Source organism: Cygnus atratus, chromosome 14 (assembly GCF_013377495.2).
Source record: "Cygnus atratus isolate AKBS03 ecotype Queensland, Australia chromosome 14, CAtr_DNAZoo_HiC_assembly, whole genome shotgun sequence".
Lineage (NCBI taxonomy): Eukaryota > Metazoa > Chordata > Aves > Anseriformes > Anatidae > Cygnus > Cygnus atratus.
In genome coordinates this window covers 5137842-5155261 of record NC_066375.1, presented here as the reverse complement: position 1 = coordinate 5155261, position 17420 = coordinate 5137842, and positions in this window count along the sequence as shown.

Here is a 17420-nt window from a genome sequence, read left to right as displayed (position 1 = left end):
CACCCTGTAACCATGTTCAAACTGCCCCTGAGCTTTGAGATGGCTCAATTTGTTGTCTCTTAGTATTAGGTCTTTCAGACATACTGCAAATAAACCTTGCAGGGAAATCAATATTTCTCACCCTTAGCACATTGATTTACACCACCTTTCCAATGATGACTTCTGTAACAAATCCAAAGTGCTTTTAAATACTTGTCTGAAGGCAAATGTCTCCCATTTGCAAATAGCGCAATAGGCGATGGTAGGGAATATATGGTCCTGAGCAAACTTGCAAGGGGGCAGCGCAGACTAGTGCAGGGCTGGCTTTTGTGCTGTTGCATGCCTGTGCACATGTTTTAGAGGGTGCAGTCCATAGTCTACGAACAAGCAGGGAAACAGTGGGATGCTGCCTCAGCATGTGACTGTAAATCGAACTAAGATGTGTGATAAATACGTGGTGACAATTTAAAAAAAAAAAAAAAAAAGGCGAGAAGGTTTCAACCTTGAAGCATTCTACTTTAAGAGAAGAGGGAAGATGAACACAAAGGTCTAGCATATGCCATGTCGTGCTTTTGAGTTGTTTCTAGATTGGTGCCAGGCAGCTGGGTGCCTTGAGTCCGTCTGTGTGTGTGTGTGTGTATGTACATATATATATATATGTATGTAGCCTCAGTCAGATGGTTACAATGCTAAAATATTGGCATTTTAGCTAAAAGGGCTGCAGTTAAACTCCATGATCCGGGGTCATTCCCAGGCAGGGGATGAAGCTGCAGTAGTAGCTGGGGTCAGATCTGGGGCCACAGAGACAGACCTTGTCTTTGTATTAGAGTAATGTGCTTGATACTTGCCTGCACCCCAAAGCACTTCAGTGACTAGAGAGCCACCAGGATTGTGACTCTAGAAAGTATAAATTGTAATTTTATGAGTTGCATTAAATCAAGTAACTGCTGAGTTGCAGTGAATTGGTGTAAATGGCTGTCTCTTCATTTCAGAAAAATAAAGGAGATAGCTGATCTCCTTGTTTGTGTGCTAAAGAATCCAGCAAAAGCATAAGCTGAAGTCACCAGTCAGAGGAAGTATAGAGGCTTCATGAGATGCTTTGCTGTGAAGGTTTGCATGGCTCTGGCAGAATGGCATCAGATCGTCTGAGAAAGATAGTAGACAGAAAAAGCACAGAGAAAACAACACAGTCTTGAGAAAATGCTGAATGCAGCTTTTTGCTGGCTAAAAAGGGGCTTGGAGATCTCTCCTGCTGTTTCGTTCCTGGTGTGTGAAGGGAAACAAGGCTTTGTACATAATTTAAAAGCAAACAGGATTGTGTCAAAGATATCAGACTCCACTAGTAATTATTTCTCCAGACTGGAATGACCCATGGGATTCAGAACTTTAGCCAGCTTTTCTGGGCAGGCAGATAATATCATGACATGTTCTTATCTGATGGAAGTGGGTATCACTCCCTGGATGTTATTATTGATACACACCAGACGAGAAGCTGACAAAAATAAAATAGCAACTTCCATTGGAGTTGAAGCTGAGCAGTACATGAATTTAAATAGCTGCTTTAAGTTAGCTACTTGGTATATTAAGTACATCATTTTCTTGCTCCATTACTTCCACTGTAAAATAATCACTGACGAAGGCTGTGAATTAGAGATTGAAAAAATGCTTTTGAATCTTATACAGGTTGACTCAGACTGATTCCTTGTCTAAAAGGGTGGGTTAGATAGTTCACAGATCTGCAGGGATTTCTGATACATACTACATAGCTGCTTAAAAGCTGCATTCTGTCTATGAGCTCCCATTAGGATAGTTTCCACTATTTTCCAAGCTTCGTCTTTGGTCAAATTGCAGGTCCTTGGGGAGGAAGGTGCAGAAGAGAACAATTTCTTATGTGTTTATATGGTATCTTCTACTGTAGGACTCCAATCCTAATTTGGATACTGCCGCAGTATAAATAAGTCTTCCAAGTGTTGCTGTTTAAAATCTGTTTTGGAGATTGTGCAGAATGACTGAATCCTACTGCTGTATGCTAATTCACTGGGGCATGGAAATTCTGTTGATCAGTTGGTGGGATGGGCTCCAGGCCATAGTAAGATCTGGGTGGAGTTAATTTGTCATTGTTCACTTTGAGTCCTTAGACTGGACCAGAGATGCAAAAGCAGGATGCAGGCCTGGCTTTTCCCCAGGTCTGAGTCTGTGTTGTGTGGTGTGGCCTTCTTGGATCCCCAAATGTCACTTGCAAAGTGACCTGCTGGGGTCTGAGTGTCTTGGATTCACCAGAAGCAGAGGGCTGGGGTAGTTCAGGACGTCCTTCACAGTCAGACACATCAGTGCATTTTTAATGCTTTTGGTTCAGTATGCAAGGTGTTTGTTCCTTGAGAGAGAGTTTGTAATTACTGTTTGAAATTTAGATGAAACTGGCACCTTTGATTTGCATAACCTCCTATGCAAGGACTCTTTCACGCACTGACCAGCATGCTTTCCCATCAGTTCCCAGAGAAAGCATCGCACAATTAAGGCACCTCTACCTGCATGGAAGAACAGCGCTGAAGCAGTGGTAATTCCCGTGATCCATTAGCAGGGTTTATTGTGTACTTTTGATATTCTAGCCATAGTCTCATTTTTGTACTTCCAAAAATGTGGATTTTCCCAGCAAGAAGCTCTGCTTTACCAAAGATCTGCCGTGCAGCTGCCTCTGTCCTCTAGCTCAGTTCTCAGTCCCAGTGAGTGCCTCAGAAAATGTAATACTTAAAATAGAACTGTTGTACGTGCATCAATCCATAGTGATTATATTTATAAGCTGCCACTGCTCTGGGCATGTACAAGGACAGGCGTGGCACCGAAATGAGAAGGAAATGCTGCAGAGGCTTTTACGCTGGCAAACACCTCAAGTGTAACGTAGATTGGGAAATACACTTGTGCGTGATCTCTCTGCACTGACACCCCATTGCATGATTTGTCTCTTCTGTATTCGTGAAGGGCTCTCTCATTATGGCTACATCTCACATTTATTTTATTTCTAATTATGCTGATTTATGATTGGGTTTTAATTAACTTGTCTTGTCTGGAGCCTACCTATATACTTAATGGGTTCTTACAATCTAGGCCTAACTTATTCTGGTAGAAGCTGGGCACGGTAATACATTTGTAGCCACAAGCTTTAACTAATAAAGGATTTGATACGCTAACAGAGCAGTTGCTGAGGAAGATCTCCCCTTCCTATTACAGAAGAGCTGAATAACTTGTGCAAGGTCTCTTTTGAGTCCAGGTCTTCCGATACCAAATCGTTGCTGTGGTCCACTGCACTCCCAGTTCTGTAGATGTTCGTGTTACCCAGGTTGGCTTTGTGGCTGCTGATTTCCATCCTTGTGAAATTCCTCCCCTTAGTGAGGCCTCACATCTGACCTGACTTTGGAGGATGCCGAGATCCCCCCAGCAGACAGGATGGAAAATGACTGATAGTGCTGGACTGCTGTTTAAGAGGTGATTCCCTGAGAGGCTGCCGTGCGTTTCAGTCTGCAGGAGTTGACTTGCAGGCTGATATTGTTGTTGACTTGCATGCAGTCCTGGCTGCAGAGATGTGTATCAATGTTATGAGTTAATTTCGATGTGACATCAAAGTTTTTAGTTTGGTATGACAGCCCCTCAATTTTCTAATAAATTCAGGTCAACGCTGGTCTTTTGTGAGATAATTAAGGTTGATCCATTCTGCAGGGCAAGCAGGAAGAAAATTCATTACCGTGTGGGGAGGTCAAAGAGGGCCAAGGTGGAGAAATACGTGTCCTGAGCACCACTGTTTAGTGCTGCATCCTAATTGATCAGTGAACTATGTAAATGCTGAACAGGTCAGGCTGTGCGTTTTATAAAGTGTCGGAACTGATGAGGCTTGCTTTGAAAAGTTACCTTGCTGTGCTGTGTGCTGCTGAGAGGATAGGAAAATGGGGGGTTTAAGTATCGTTCATTTTTAATTCATGGCAAATTCTTCGTATGATCTTTATGCAGCACTCAGTGTGCTGAGCATGGCGATTGCCTCTGTAAACAAACTGCTTGCAGCACAAATAAGACCACGGTCGCCAACCCTTCCTGGCCCCCCTCACCTCCCACGCTGCTAGGTGCTGCACAGCGCAGTCACAGAGCAGGGAAGTGATGGTTGCTTGTGACTGCAAACAATAGAGCTGCTTTGTAGGAGGATTTATTAGCTTGGGCTTAGGGTCAGGCAAGTTCAATTCCTTGTGCTGGAGCAGAAATTGAAGGCCGTGGAGGCCACCGTTTCACGCTCCCCTTGGTTGCGGACTTCCCATCCCTGGGTTTTAAGGAGTGAAACCTGATCCACAGCACAGTTTCCATCTTCCTTTCACCAGGGTTCCAGGACTGAGGACAGTGTCCTCGTGAACATGACTGCTCCGTACAGGAACACAAAATCGGGGCATCTAATGGCTGAGTCGGGTCCTTGTATGACACTTGCAAGCCGAGATCCCAGCAGCACTGGGAGGGGGTGGTTCGCAGTAAATACAGGGCTTTGTTTGCAGGGCTTTGCTTTGCAGGATCGTGCTCAAGTTCCAGAGCTGGAGCGCTCCACTAGAACAAATTGCTCTGTGATATTTCTATGTTTTTCATTTTACTATGTTTGGAGGAATGCCAGATTTTTTCATTCACTCATAGCAAAAAAGTTATCTGAGCTCAGGGCTTTACAAAGCACAATGAGTTAGCATCATCCGAGAGGGAGCCCTTCCTCTGAAGCAATCTACATATTCACTTGTACAAGTGCTGTGGGGACAAAATTCCTACTTGTGACATTAATATTTTTTGTGATATGCCCTTCAACACTACTTCCCATTGACACTAGAGCTGGAAAAAATTGTTTTGCACAAAGAGAGAGGCAAGAAGTGGATCTCTAGTTATGAATTCTCTTAAAGAGCAGAAGCAAACCACTCAGAGTTGTTTTAGTATCAAACAATGGAAAACGGCACCCAGCCTCAGACAACGTGCTACTGTTCCTGATACTAACACTGTTAAAGCAAACACGTTGTGTCTTTCCTTTGTGAGAAGACTGGAACAACATCAACAAAAAAATACATTTCATAGGGTGCTTGAAGTTTTGGCTTTTTCTGGAGAATTCTTTTGGTGCTGCCTCTCAGACCCTTGTACTGCAGCGTCTGAAAGAGCGGAGCAGCAGGCTGCCATCCAAGCAGTACGCTGTGGCGGCTGGTCTCGCTATGAAGAACAAGAAATCACCTCTGATCCTACGACAGGAGGTTGAGGCTCTCACAGGAGAAGCAGCTTGGCTTGTGCAGCTTCGTGAAATGAAAACTAAGGAGGGGATGTGATTGCTGGCTATAAAAACAAGGGGGTAGGTAGCAGGAAGGAGAAGAGCTCTGTAGTTAACCTGTGCTGACCTCTGCATCTGTAAGCTTGCCCAGTGCTTTCCCATTGCATAAGGTGATCTAATGAAAGATATTACATCTCCCTGCAGATTTTGCTTTTCTTATAGTCTTAGACAATAATAGCTGTGGCAGCACTGTGCTTGGCACTGAAACGCTTAAGTCTGGCTGAGAACAAATTTAGTTTGGGCACAAAGAGGTCTCTAAGTACGAGAGCTACGGGGATTTGGAAAAATCTTGCGATAAGTATAATGTAGATGAGGCACCTGAAGTAGCCATAAATTGGCGTCTGATTAGTATCTGAAGGATCGCATGACATGGAGCGTGACAGCTGAATTGCTGTGCTGGCTCGAGAGATCCTCTGCAGTTCTAAGGGAACGCGAGCTGAAGTAAAGAGACGATGTGTAACATCAGTGAGGCGGGAAAAATCTGCGTGAGGAACATCAGGAGATGTGCTATCCAATGATTTCTAATTAATTATTCATAGTAATCCAAGTACTGCTTACTGTATCTTGCACTGTTCTGCAGTGTTTTCCTCTGTGTATTGAATGTCTGATTTACTAAGGAACTCTGCCTTGGAGTTGTGTAAGAACAATGAACGTATTCATCGGCTTCCGTATCAAGCAGCTGTAAGATCTCGCTGAGGAGGGCTTCTGCAAAGAGCTGAGCTGGGGGATGAAGGGGAATGTGACAGAATTAGAAATGAGATTGGCACATCCATCCCATGCGCCATGCAGGCCGTGTCATGGGGTTGGCTGTTTTGTTCTCTCGCTTTGCGTGCTTAGGACTTACAAAAAGCATTTCAAAAATTCAGTGCCCATACCTAGGGTAAGATTTTGGCTCCCGCTTAAGCATTGTGTGAAGGAGCCAGGATCATGAATGGAGCACTGTGCTCAGTGCTTTCTTCGGTCTGCCAGGAAGAAAAGCTGTCCGTCACGTCAGCCCAGAGGAACGGAGTGCAGACGAGCGCTGTGGCCTTCTTAGCTCCCCGACGCCTGCAGGGAGAGGGGGACTACTGGCTGCAGGCGTTTTGTGTAGTTACAGTACATGGGAAGTGCGGTGTTTTCAGTTCTGCAGCAGTCTCTTAATAGGGCTGGACAGGGACTGGCACGATGCAGGGCGGTTTGGCATGAGAAGATTGATCTGAGTTGCCAAACTTTTCCTCAGGATAAGCAACCAAAGGACAACAGAAGGTTTCTGTAAGTTAACCTCTGCCATCGACATCACTGAAAGTACCAGGAAAAACCCTCATCCTTCGTCTGCTCTGCAGCGAGATTTCTTGTCTTAAAGAAAATACTCCAGAGTCTCAATATATATGGTTCACTCTGATACAAAATACTTTACGCAAGTACATATAAAACCACAGAGTTACATTCTTCCTTGAAATCTCACCTATAGAGGGAGGCCGTGATGGAGGGGCTGATGAGATGGGAGGTAACGAAGGATGAAGACATCACTACCTGAGCCTCCCTGGAGGAGTATGTGTTTGGAGGAACAAGCAAACAAAACCTTCCCATGCACTGCGTGGTCCTGAACTCTGAACTTGGGCTGCTCTTTCTGATAGCTTGAACATTCACCCCTTTTAATGGGATTTTTATCCCAGAAGCCCCAGGAATTGCATAGCAGTACTCTTTTGAGCTGCTGCTTACTGGTAGTGGTTAGGAAGCCGCTGCGAACAACTGGATGCACACAGGATAACATTCTTCCCTGTCCTCATTATCATTCTTCCCATGGTGTAAATGCATCTGAAGGGCATGATTTCCATTTAGAGTACATTGTGGAACCAGGTCAAACATGAGATTTTTTTTTTTTTTACCTGCCCAGTAACCTGACAGATCATATAGTTCGATTCCTGTGAAATTATCTGACTAGATGCAGTGCTCTTCAAAAGCAGAGCATTAGGACTTATTTAGACAAAGAAGCAGATAGGTATATTAAAACACAGGCTAGAGTAAGCAACTATTCCTATCGCTTACAGGGAAAATTAAATTAATGGGGAAAGTGTTACTTATTTGACTCCGAATGTGGGAATTATTACTAATTGCAAGAGTAATTCCTTGATAATGATGCTGTAATGATTCTTTCTATTACAAGTGGTAATGCTGTCATTACTACATTACTCAAACTCAAATCCATGGGGAAGCTCTGTAGGGTGAGCAGTGATTGAAGGTTCCACATTAAAATAATTACCCTCAATCTTAAATTTAGAATGTACATGATGGATATCTAATGTTCACTGGATTTCTTAAGGCTCCTCTTCTGCAATATTTCTCTTATCTGCACTGGGCTCTGGTTATTTTGTTCGTTTTGGTCTAGTTAATTTTTCAAGACATGTTTAAGGATGGTATTCAGAAAATGAAGTGTTTTAGCGTTGTTAGAATAGTGACAACCGATAAACGAGCAGCTTATATCTTATCTATAATGTTGTGTAGGGAAAAATGTAGCCTTCCTTATCCAGGGCTTTTCTGTTCCTTACGCCTTTTTGAGATAGGATTTCAGTGTCTTGGCTGAAACGTACAGTGGCAATGTGAGAAGTACGGCGCAGATAAGTGTCACAAACGCTAATCCAGGTCTCATTTAGATTCTGAAACCCCTGATTAGGGAGTGAATGTGAGAGCTATGGAGTTGGGCTTCCACACAGGCTTCCCCTCTGCTTTTGTGCCTGTCTCAGTAACCCAGCGGCACTTTGAGAAATTCTTAAATAAGGTAGGACAAGCCCTTTTGCTGGGAAGTAGTATTAATTTAATTCTCACAGAGGTGAGGAGCATTCTCAATCCACTGTTTTTAACAAGTATCTTCTTTATTTCTTTTAAGAGTCAGTTCTTTCTCAGCCAGAATGAGGAACATGGTTGCCATGTACAGATGTGCCTTGGTGTAGTAGAGGCCAGAGAACACTGAAACGGTGAGAAAATAAGGTGCTTCCCGTCCCAAAAATGCTTTTTCTCTGCAGTGTTTTGCGTAGCAAGTGGGAGCTGAGCCAGTGCTGCGCCCTGCCCTTGGGTGCCTTTCAGTTGAAGGCTGTGTGCGTTAAATATGTGTTAAATGCTCATGGTCAAGGACTGCTATCAACTGGCAGGAAAAATTCTGAAGGAGGGTTTTATTCCGACATTTCTGTACCAAATGAAGGGGAAGTAAGCCCCCCCAGCCACTTTTGGTTAACCTAACTGGATATAAATTAGGTTGCCACAGAAAAACACAACTCCCTTCAACTTGGGGGTGAAAGCGCAGTGGGAGTTGGACTGCACTTGGCTTTGGAAGCACTTGCAGAGCGTCTGAACTCTGTTCTTTGCGAGGCCCTAAACGGGGACACTGAGGGGCACTCGGGTCCTATGCGATGGCACCGGCTGGCCCAGTGGTGGGGCCTCAGGGCTTCTCCCCGACCTGTCACTGCACCTAACCTCAGTGACAATCCTACTGCTGTGCTGAGCTTGTGCCACCTAACCAGGCTTGGGGGCTGGCCAAGGTTCTCCTCCGCAGTCCGTTTTAGTCTTTGTACTTCATGCATATTCTGTGGAGAAGAGTACGGAATGTGATTTCTCTTTTTAAGTATAATTTTGAACATATTAACAATATTGGCAATTACTCAAAGAAAAACACGTAATCAATGCTTGTTAGCCTGGGAGGTGATGAATTTTAAAAATACGATCTGTGGTCGCCTGGAATTTATTGCTTCAGGCAAGGTGATAGCTTCAGCACTGCCATTTCCAAAGACTGCTGTGCATTTATTTTCTCATTAGCATCTACTTTCTATTGTATATTTTGAACAAAGGTAACCTTGGAGTAGGAACACATTCCTGGCTGTCAGGAAGAACTTGTGATGCTGTTTCAAAGGTGCATGCATGATTGAGCAGCAATACATCACAAGGAGCCCTGCAAAGAAGATAATTCTCCATGGGCTGTAGAAGAAGAGAAATTTTTATTTTTTTATTTTTTAGCTTACCGTGCTCCGTGGGAGGGGGGAGGGTTAACGTATGTGTGTTGTGACAAGCTCTTTCAGATGGCAAGTAGACTGTTTGTCAACTCAAAACTATCATTCTCCAAAATAGCAGAGATTCAATAGTTTGCATTTTAGCAGGTTTTGATAAAAAGTTTCTTTTTAAATGAGGGAGATTGTTGTCAGTGCAAATTCTTTAAAAAGCAAAAGATCAGGCTGATTGTAATAGTTCAAGAGGAATTTGAAACAGTGACACTTAACTTTCCACTGAAGGATCTACTGCATATTATAAAACTCTTGGTATTTCCCTGGCATGTAAAACACCCTTAGGATGCATCCAGTCCATGCAGAGCTGGCGGTTTGTGGCAGCCCAGCTTCCGAGGCTGGAGGAGGAGACGTGCTAGGGAAGCGGAAAAAAAAAAAAAAAAACGGGCAGTCTGGTGGCAAAGCACTGAGCTGGCCCTAGAGGAAGAGGAGGTTGGTGATGAGGGAGAAGGCCATTGACACACAGCCTGATTCGTGCGCAGTTGCTTCTGTGTTGTTGATGTGCCGTGTTCATTGGGATTGCAGCTGCTTCGGTTTGGGGACTGTCACTGCAGTGGTGCCATATCACAGCAGTGGTTTTGCCCAGCTGGTTTTACTTGGAGGTCTGGCACACTTGGGCTCTAGCGTCAGTGTCTCTTTGCAAAATAAATCCTAAACGGTGATTTGTCCGTCAGTGAATACCAGTGGGAGACCTGGAAATGGCCTCTCAGGTTGCTCCTGGTTTGAAAGCCTCCGCATCCTGGTAGCATCTCAGAACCCCGGGAAGGTAACCAGGAGTGGTCCTGTAGCTCGGACCAGAGGTGGGGAACCAAGCAGCCTAAGAGGCACAGGAGAGACCCAGCAACCCCAGAGCTCAGCTAGAACAGCTTAGAGGAAGAACACGGGTGGCAGAGCCAGGGATCGACCAGGATGCTATCCCAGAGCCCTCATTTTGCAGAACACGAGCCAAGATTTTTAAGCACTCTGCTTAACTCCAGCCCTGCCTGCTCCAGCAGAGCTGTGCCCCCACACCTGCGGTAGCACAGACCCAGAGGAGTGGCTCCTGCTGAAAAGCCACCGCTAGCTGTAAAACCTCTCGTGTCTGCAAAGTTTGTCACTGTAGGGCCAGCTGTCTGTAGTGCTGTCAGGATTTTGACTTGCCGTGCCATCTCTGCAGCTGACGGCGCCATCTGCACTAGCGCTCCGGGTGCACCCGCAGTGGCCTCCCGTAGATCAGCCGAGCTGCCTTTAGAAAGCAAAGAGAAGCACAGATGATGGACCGTGGAAAGAAAACGGTATTTCTTCAGCTTGCTGCTCGGGGTGGATTTTGATGGCAGCCGAGAAGGCTCTGTCCGTGCTGAGGCCGCCGTGTGCTGAGCGTTAGGCTTCGCACAAACACGCTGCTCGGGCTCATCCTGCTGCAAACTGAGGGCGGTGCCTGGGGGATTCCAGAGATATTAAGGAGCTGCACCAGCCAAAGCAGCTGGATCGGGGCTTTCGGCTCGCAACGTGAGCGAGCTGTGGTGTTGGCCCTTGCTCTTGTGCTTTTCTGATGATGGGGATAGGACGGGGAACCAACTGAGCCCTGGAGTTTCTCACTTTGGGGATTTTTCTGTGATAGCAAGCTTGAATCCTCAGCTTTCCTAAGGGACAAGAGTCACAAGAACTTCCTTCAGTGGAAGGTGGGTTGTTCAGTCCAATGCCAGGTCGATCCTACAGAGTAAACCTCTATCAGAAGAGTTACTGGTTTGAGGATAAACGTCTGGCATGAGGCGCTGTATAATCACAAAACAAAATGATGGCTCTTGGCTTGAAGAGCGCTAGCTCTGCACAGCTACAGCTGTTCTAGCTGAAAAGATCATATTAAACACGATGTCTGTTTCTACTCATAAAGCTCGATGGTTTTTGAGCAGTGCAAACTTTAACGTGTGTGAAAGTGCCTTAAGTTGGTAATAATGATGAAATGCAAAGAATCATCCAAAATTTCTCTGTTTACTTCTATAATAAAAACAGCTTTATTCAGTAGTTCGTGCATGGGGTATTCACAATTTTTAACTGACAACAGAAATCCCCATATGGCTCACAAAAGTGTTGGCATGCACTTGTGTGAAGTTTATTAAAACTGCCTGACAGACGTTGTTTTTTTAAAGAATTCTTTTCCTTTCAAACAAGTTTCTTCTGTGGTTTATAAGTGAAGTTTAAAAAGCTAATTGGACAAGGCCAAGGATATAATTAGATTTATGCTTATGTGGGATAGTCTTGTAGAAGCAGTCTCTAGAAGGACTCTGAGCCTGAAATTGAAGCTTGTCTCAATGTCATGATTTAAAAAAAAAAAATAAATATTGCCATCAGCTGAAAGTGACCATTTCAGTTGTACCAGGAGGTTCTCAGTATCTGGGCCAGAGCCCAGAGACGATCTGGTGCCCTTATTTACCACTCACTTTGTCAAGTCTTCTGCCTCCCCCATCTCCTGGGGGTGACACTGATCACTAAAATCATCAGATCAGCCCGTGGCGTTTGTAGGCTTAAGAAAGTTAAACCAACATTTGGTCACTCACTGAAGACAGATGATTTGTAGCTGTTAACAAGTGCGTTCAGTCCTCATTCCTTCTGACTCTTGAATCGGTCACATCTTTAAGAGTAGCAGCAAATGACTTATTTAGGAGATAAGAATCTTCACAAGCAGCCTAATTTTTCTGAGGGATTTTAAATTCTCTCCTTCCCTTTACAGAAAAAAGTTTCAAAGGAACATCTTGGAGTCTTTTTGCATTTGTTTCTTTGTAAAGTCAAAGATCAACAAAAGGTTGCTGAAGGCATCCTGCAGAAGTAAAACTAGTCAAATCAGGCCAAGTTGTTTTTTTCTTGGCTTTCTATTAGGTGTCTTATGACATTAGGCTTTCTACGTAGTAGCTTATTTTTGCCATGTGCAGCATGCACAAACATGACTTTCCTGAACAACCTTTCTGTGCTGATTTAAGCCTTGCTTTAAAAATCCAGCCAGGGTATTTCTTCCTTAGAGAACAATAAATGTGAAACAGAGAGCAGGAACCTCGACTTCATTTGTTCAGTGACTTTGTTTCTGAAAGTCTTTGGGCCATAGCCTGTGAGTGGAAAACGTACAAAAGTTGCACATGGAGGTGCCCTGGGCTTCCAATGCGTGTAACAGGACGGAAAGGTTCCCTTCCTCAGAGCTTAATAGAAATTATTCCAGTGGTATCCTGCAATATTGGTAGTGGGAATTGTTTGCTCTCTTCTTATTCCTGAGTAGGACAAAGATGTATGAAAATAAGGAGAGAGAGGGAATGATGGGCTGCACAGGACGGCTGGAAGCCTGTGAAGCTGAGATGTGATCTGCAGCGGTGGTGGTGGTTTGGCTCAGCCCGTGTGTTTTCTGTGCCCATCTCAAAAAGAAATTGCCTTCAAAAATGTAAGTGGCTTACCGCATCCCTTTCATTAGGGAGACGGTTTAATGTGATATGAAGATGCTGAATGTATAACAAATTCAGCGATGGAGCTACACCAGTCTGAACGTTGTCCCTCCAGCTGGGACCCAGGGGCTGCTGTTCTGAGGGCCGTTCCTGTGTGCACGCAGCGTGGGGTTTGCCTGCAGCTCAGCCACCCCCTTCTGTTCCCCCACGCCACGTGCAGCTGGATCAGTTTTCCGGCCGTTCACCTTACCTCCCAACTTGGGCACTGTCTGCAGATTGCTGGGTCTCGAGCTTTTTTCCCTTTGCCTGGGTCGTTCCATGGCTGAGGTACGACTGGGCTCTCACAGGAAAGCACAAACGTTATTTCGTTCATCCTTCCCTGGACTTGTAACGGCGTTTCCCACTTATGCTATAACTTGTTAGGCCTCCCCTTATGCTTTACCTGCCTCGCTGTTATCACACATCAAAGATACGGGCCGGGTACTGCCTAAATAAAAAGGCAAGCTCCAGCGTATTTCTGTGTAAAGTGCCAGGGGCCAAGTTCTCCCCTCAGACTCCATGCGTGGCTCCTCTTTGATCTGACAGGAGCTGCGTGCACAGCTCCTGGGGGCACGGATCAGCTTACGTGTGGTTTCCCTCCTCTCCCTCCCAATTATTACAGGAAGCAGCAGCTTTTACAGTGTAAATGAGACATTTGAAAGCAGCTGTTGTCAAAAGTTTCCTTCTAATTCAATAACGCCATCTTGCATATTAGGAAGCTGCCCCTCATTAGGCACACGCTATTATTTAGCACATGGAGGTACCAACCAAGAGCAGGTATCCTCTGTTCCTAATATTGATACGTTTGGGTCATCAGAGCTCATCTCTGCCCTGAAGAATTTATAGTTGGAGCTCGTCTGCAAAACTAGGAGGGAGCTTCTTGAACAGGAATTTTCCACTTGTCAAATCTGAGAGGTTTTGTGGAAATGACCTGACTTCCCGGGCTCCTGACGGAGCTTATGCGTGTCTGAATGGTCACCATTTCCTACTTGCTTGGAAGCCCTCGCCTTTCCAAAATGCCATATTAGATTGAGTAAATAGTGTAGGGCTTAAATTCCATAAAAAGGCTGCACGTTCTGTCCAAAAATGTTTCTGGAAATTCTTTTTTTTTTTTTTTTTCCTGCAACCAAAGACCAATTTCCTATTAAGCTCTCCTTTTTGTCTAATAGAAAAGATGGAGGAAATATGCCTTCAAGAGCAAGCTGACTAAATGACTTCCCTGGGGTCCCACACATGCTCCGGGGCAGAAGCTGAGCTGAACTCAGCGCTCCTCAGCGTTAGGAGGGCCTTAACCACAGAACGATCTTTGTCTCATTATGTTAACATGATCTCAGCTAAATGCTGACTGACTTAAGTCTGTGAAGATAAAAGCAAAGCTCTAGCTCAAAAATGAAATAAAATGCTGGAATCAGTTCAGTACTGGTGAATTATTAATATTAACCATTTAAAGGAAAAAATCACTGGTTTAGAGGAGCGGCTTTAAAAAAGTGCTTTTCAAAGGATGAGTGTTTATATTGATGTGGATTTTTTCCCCCTTATCCATTCAATAACCAGACTGCAGGGAATAATTTCCCTGAAAGCTACTTTGACTCTTCTCTGAGTTCTTTACCTATAATTTGCTAATGAATTTCAGCTCAAGTGCAGTTAAAATGTAAGAGCTTGACTAGGGAATGGATTCAGAATAATCATTTTCCTTCTTCCTGGTCCTTCTCTAGGCTCTTGTTAAGAAATGTTTGAATGCACTGAAGTGTTAAGAGACTGATAGCTTGTTAGAATAGCAGAGAGGCAGCGGTTTGAGGGGAGGCAGAGAGGCAGAGAAGAAAGTAAGGAAGGAATCAGAAGAAACTTCCTTTGCAAGGAAGATTAAAAGCATTTCAAACCGAGAAAGAACTCTGCTTTCTGATCTTCCAGCTGCCTGCTTTAAAATCAGATGAGCTAGAAAATTTGTTTGGCTGCTGCAATGAGCATCAATCTTTATGTCTGTATCGGACCCGGACCTGGTATGCACATGCATGTGCCCAGGCTGATTGCAACCCACTGCAGCAAGTGAGTCCTGAGTGAGATGAGAAACCCACGCTTGGTAAATTTAAAGCAGTTCCCTACTGAATGCATGCTAAAAAACACCCAGCAGTTTAAAGTTTCTTGCTCGCTACCATTGCTCAGCTCTGGTTAGGAGTCTTTAGGGCTGGCTTCTCCTGGTGTTTCTGCTTTTTAATACCACGCATCCCCTGCAGTCTTCTCAAGTGCTTAACCTGTGGTATCAGATCAACTTTAAATAAGAAGGGCAAAGCCAGCCAGCAGCCAGTTTTGAAGCAAGAGCGATATCTTTGTTGTGGAGCTTGCTGGCTTGGGTAAGGGGTCAGCTCATGTCTTGTCTGCCTCTAGGAGCAAGCAGCTGTGCTCCGCGGGGCACAGCCCCGGGGTAAAGCAGAGCACAAGCACGAAGCCTGCAGTGGCGGTCACAGTAACCGCGGGGACAAGGACAAACATCGACCGCAAGCTTTCACTGCCGGCCATCTCAAAAGACAGGTAGTAATGTTTGTCTGCCACGCCTGGTTCGAGTGCAAGTGGTTGGGATGTCTGCGTGTTTGTTTGCCACTTAAGGACTGGGGCAGGTTCTCTGTGGGTCCGACCATGGTGGCAAATAGGAAAGAAAAGGTAGCGGGGCACAAGGGGTGATGCACGTCAGAGCTGAAGCAAGGCAGAGAGCAGGACTTTGGTGCTGACATCCCAGCTGTGTGCTGTAACTCCATCCCCAGCTCTTGTTGCCTGCCCCAGGAAACAGGGTTAACAAGGAAGATTTGCTTGCTGTGAAGGGTCTTAGTTTTTGTGAATTTATTGCAGGCCAGCAGGACAATGTGTGGAGCAGAGCTGTCCTGCGCTGCTCGCAGATCTGCCTTGACTCTGGCAGGGTGGTAACATACCTCTAATTTTTGTTTAACTGGGCTTATGTGTGTGCACTGTTAGTTCATGTAATCATTTACAGACACGGAGATTGAGAGCGTTCAATTAGATTACATGTGATTAGAGACACTTGCAGTTAGTGAGGATGGATTAAGATAGGTTTGAGAGTTCAGCCCTGAAGTGGTCTAAAATATTTGTGAAGCACAGCCTTAGCCATTCAGCTGTAAGATTTTGGGAGCCCGAGAAGCCCGTGTTTCATTCCACAACAGCACACAGATGGGAAAGCGTGTTTGCAAATGCCTTGTCTTCTGTGGAAGGGACTTAGTGGGAGTGTTTGTCTTGGACTTTTAGTATTATTCAGACACAGTTCTGGTTTAGTATGGATTGTAAGTGAGAAATTTACCCCAGTCGTACTCCAGTTTACTTGCACAAGTGCAGTACAGGTGGAGCAAACATTGCTGAGCTCCTGCACAGAGTGTGGGGATGCAGCGGGGAGAGGGACTGAGACTTTTTGGTTATGGCTTTGAATCCAGGCCCTCAAATGAGGATACCCCAAACTCTTAAGTCTGTAAAACCCTGATTACTTGGCTGGTGTGCACCTTGGTGGGCAGATATCCAGAAGTCCAGGGAATTAAACAATAGTCTGGTACGGATTAGTGGGGTTGGCTTTGGAAATCATACTTGTATATTTTCTGGGCTGAATTAAGCTATTTAAATCAAGGATGTTTAACGTCATCGAATTTTCCTTCCTTACATTCTAGTTGAGTTGAAATAAAGACATGAGGGACAATCTGTCACATCTCCAAAACAGGCTCTTCACCTACAAATTGTCCTTGTTATTTTTAAAAGTGCACGTAGTGGCACCAGTGCCTCCAAATCACTTTGGCAAGTTTGAATAATGCCTTTCCTAAAATTGTCCGATGTTCATCCAAATGTGTTGACTTGAGTTTGGACACTAAGAAGCCAGATTGCCCAACCAGGTTGCATAGGTACCCTGGCTTGAAACTTGGCTTCTTGTCACTATCACTTGTCACTTGTCACTTGTATTTTTCACCTTGGGAACAAAAAATACATATCGCGAGCTTGTTCATACGTCATCTCAGCTGGTCTCTATATGGTTGCTACAGTGCTGCGAACACTGGGCTGGGCATTAGCAGAAGTAATTCTCTGCTACTACTGTCGTGGTTGAGAAAGCAAGTAATCCCTCTTGGTGTGTGAGCACGTACTTCTTAGCACACGACTGAAAATAGCTTTATCCAAATTCTCAATTAAAACAAACTCAACCCTAGCCTTAAATTTGAAAGTCTATTCATTGGCAAAACTCATTAACTTATCAGTTTGTTCAACATTTCCAGGACACAACTCACATCTCCAGAAAAGACAATGCAAAATGCAGAGTTTTAACAAAGTCGTAAGAGAGGTGGAAGCCCTTCTTTCTCTTGCTAATGTGTTTCCAGCACTGTTTTGCATCCTTATGACTCTGGGGAACAAAGTCTGCAAAGAACATGATTAAGCATTATCATCATGATTTCAGAAGCCCTTCTGTTACACCAAGTAATAATTCATTTTCCACCGTTGTGCACACTGATATTACTGGCTGAGCTATAAGCTAGACCCTGGCACTTGGACAAAAGATGGAGAAAAGCCATAAACTAGCAGCAACCATTGTCAGTAACCATACTTTTTTTCCCACTCCTGACTTTTATACTCAGTAAAGCCAAATAGGCCCAT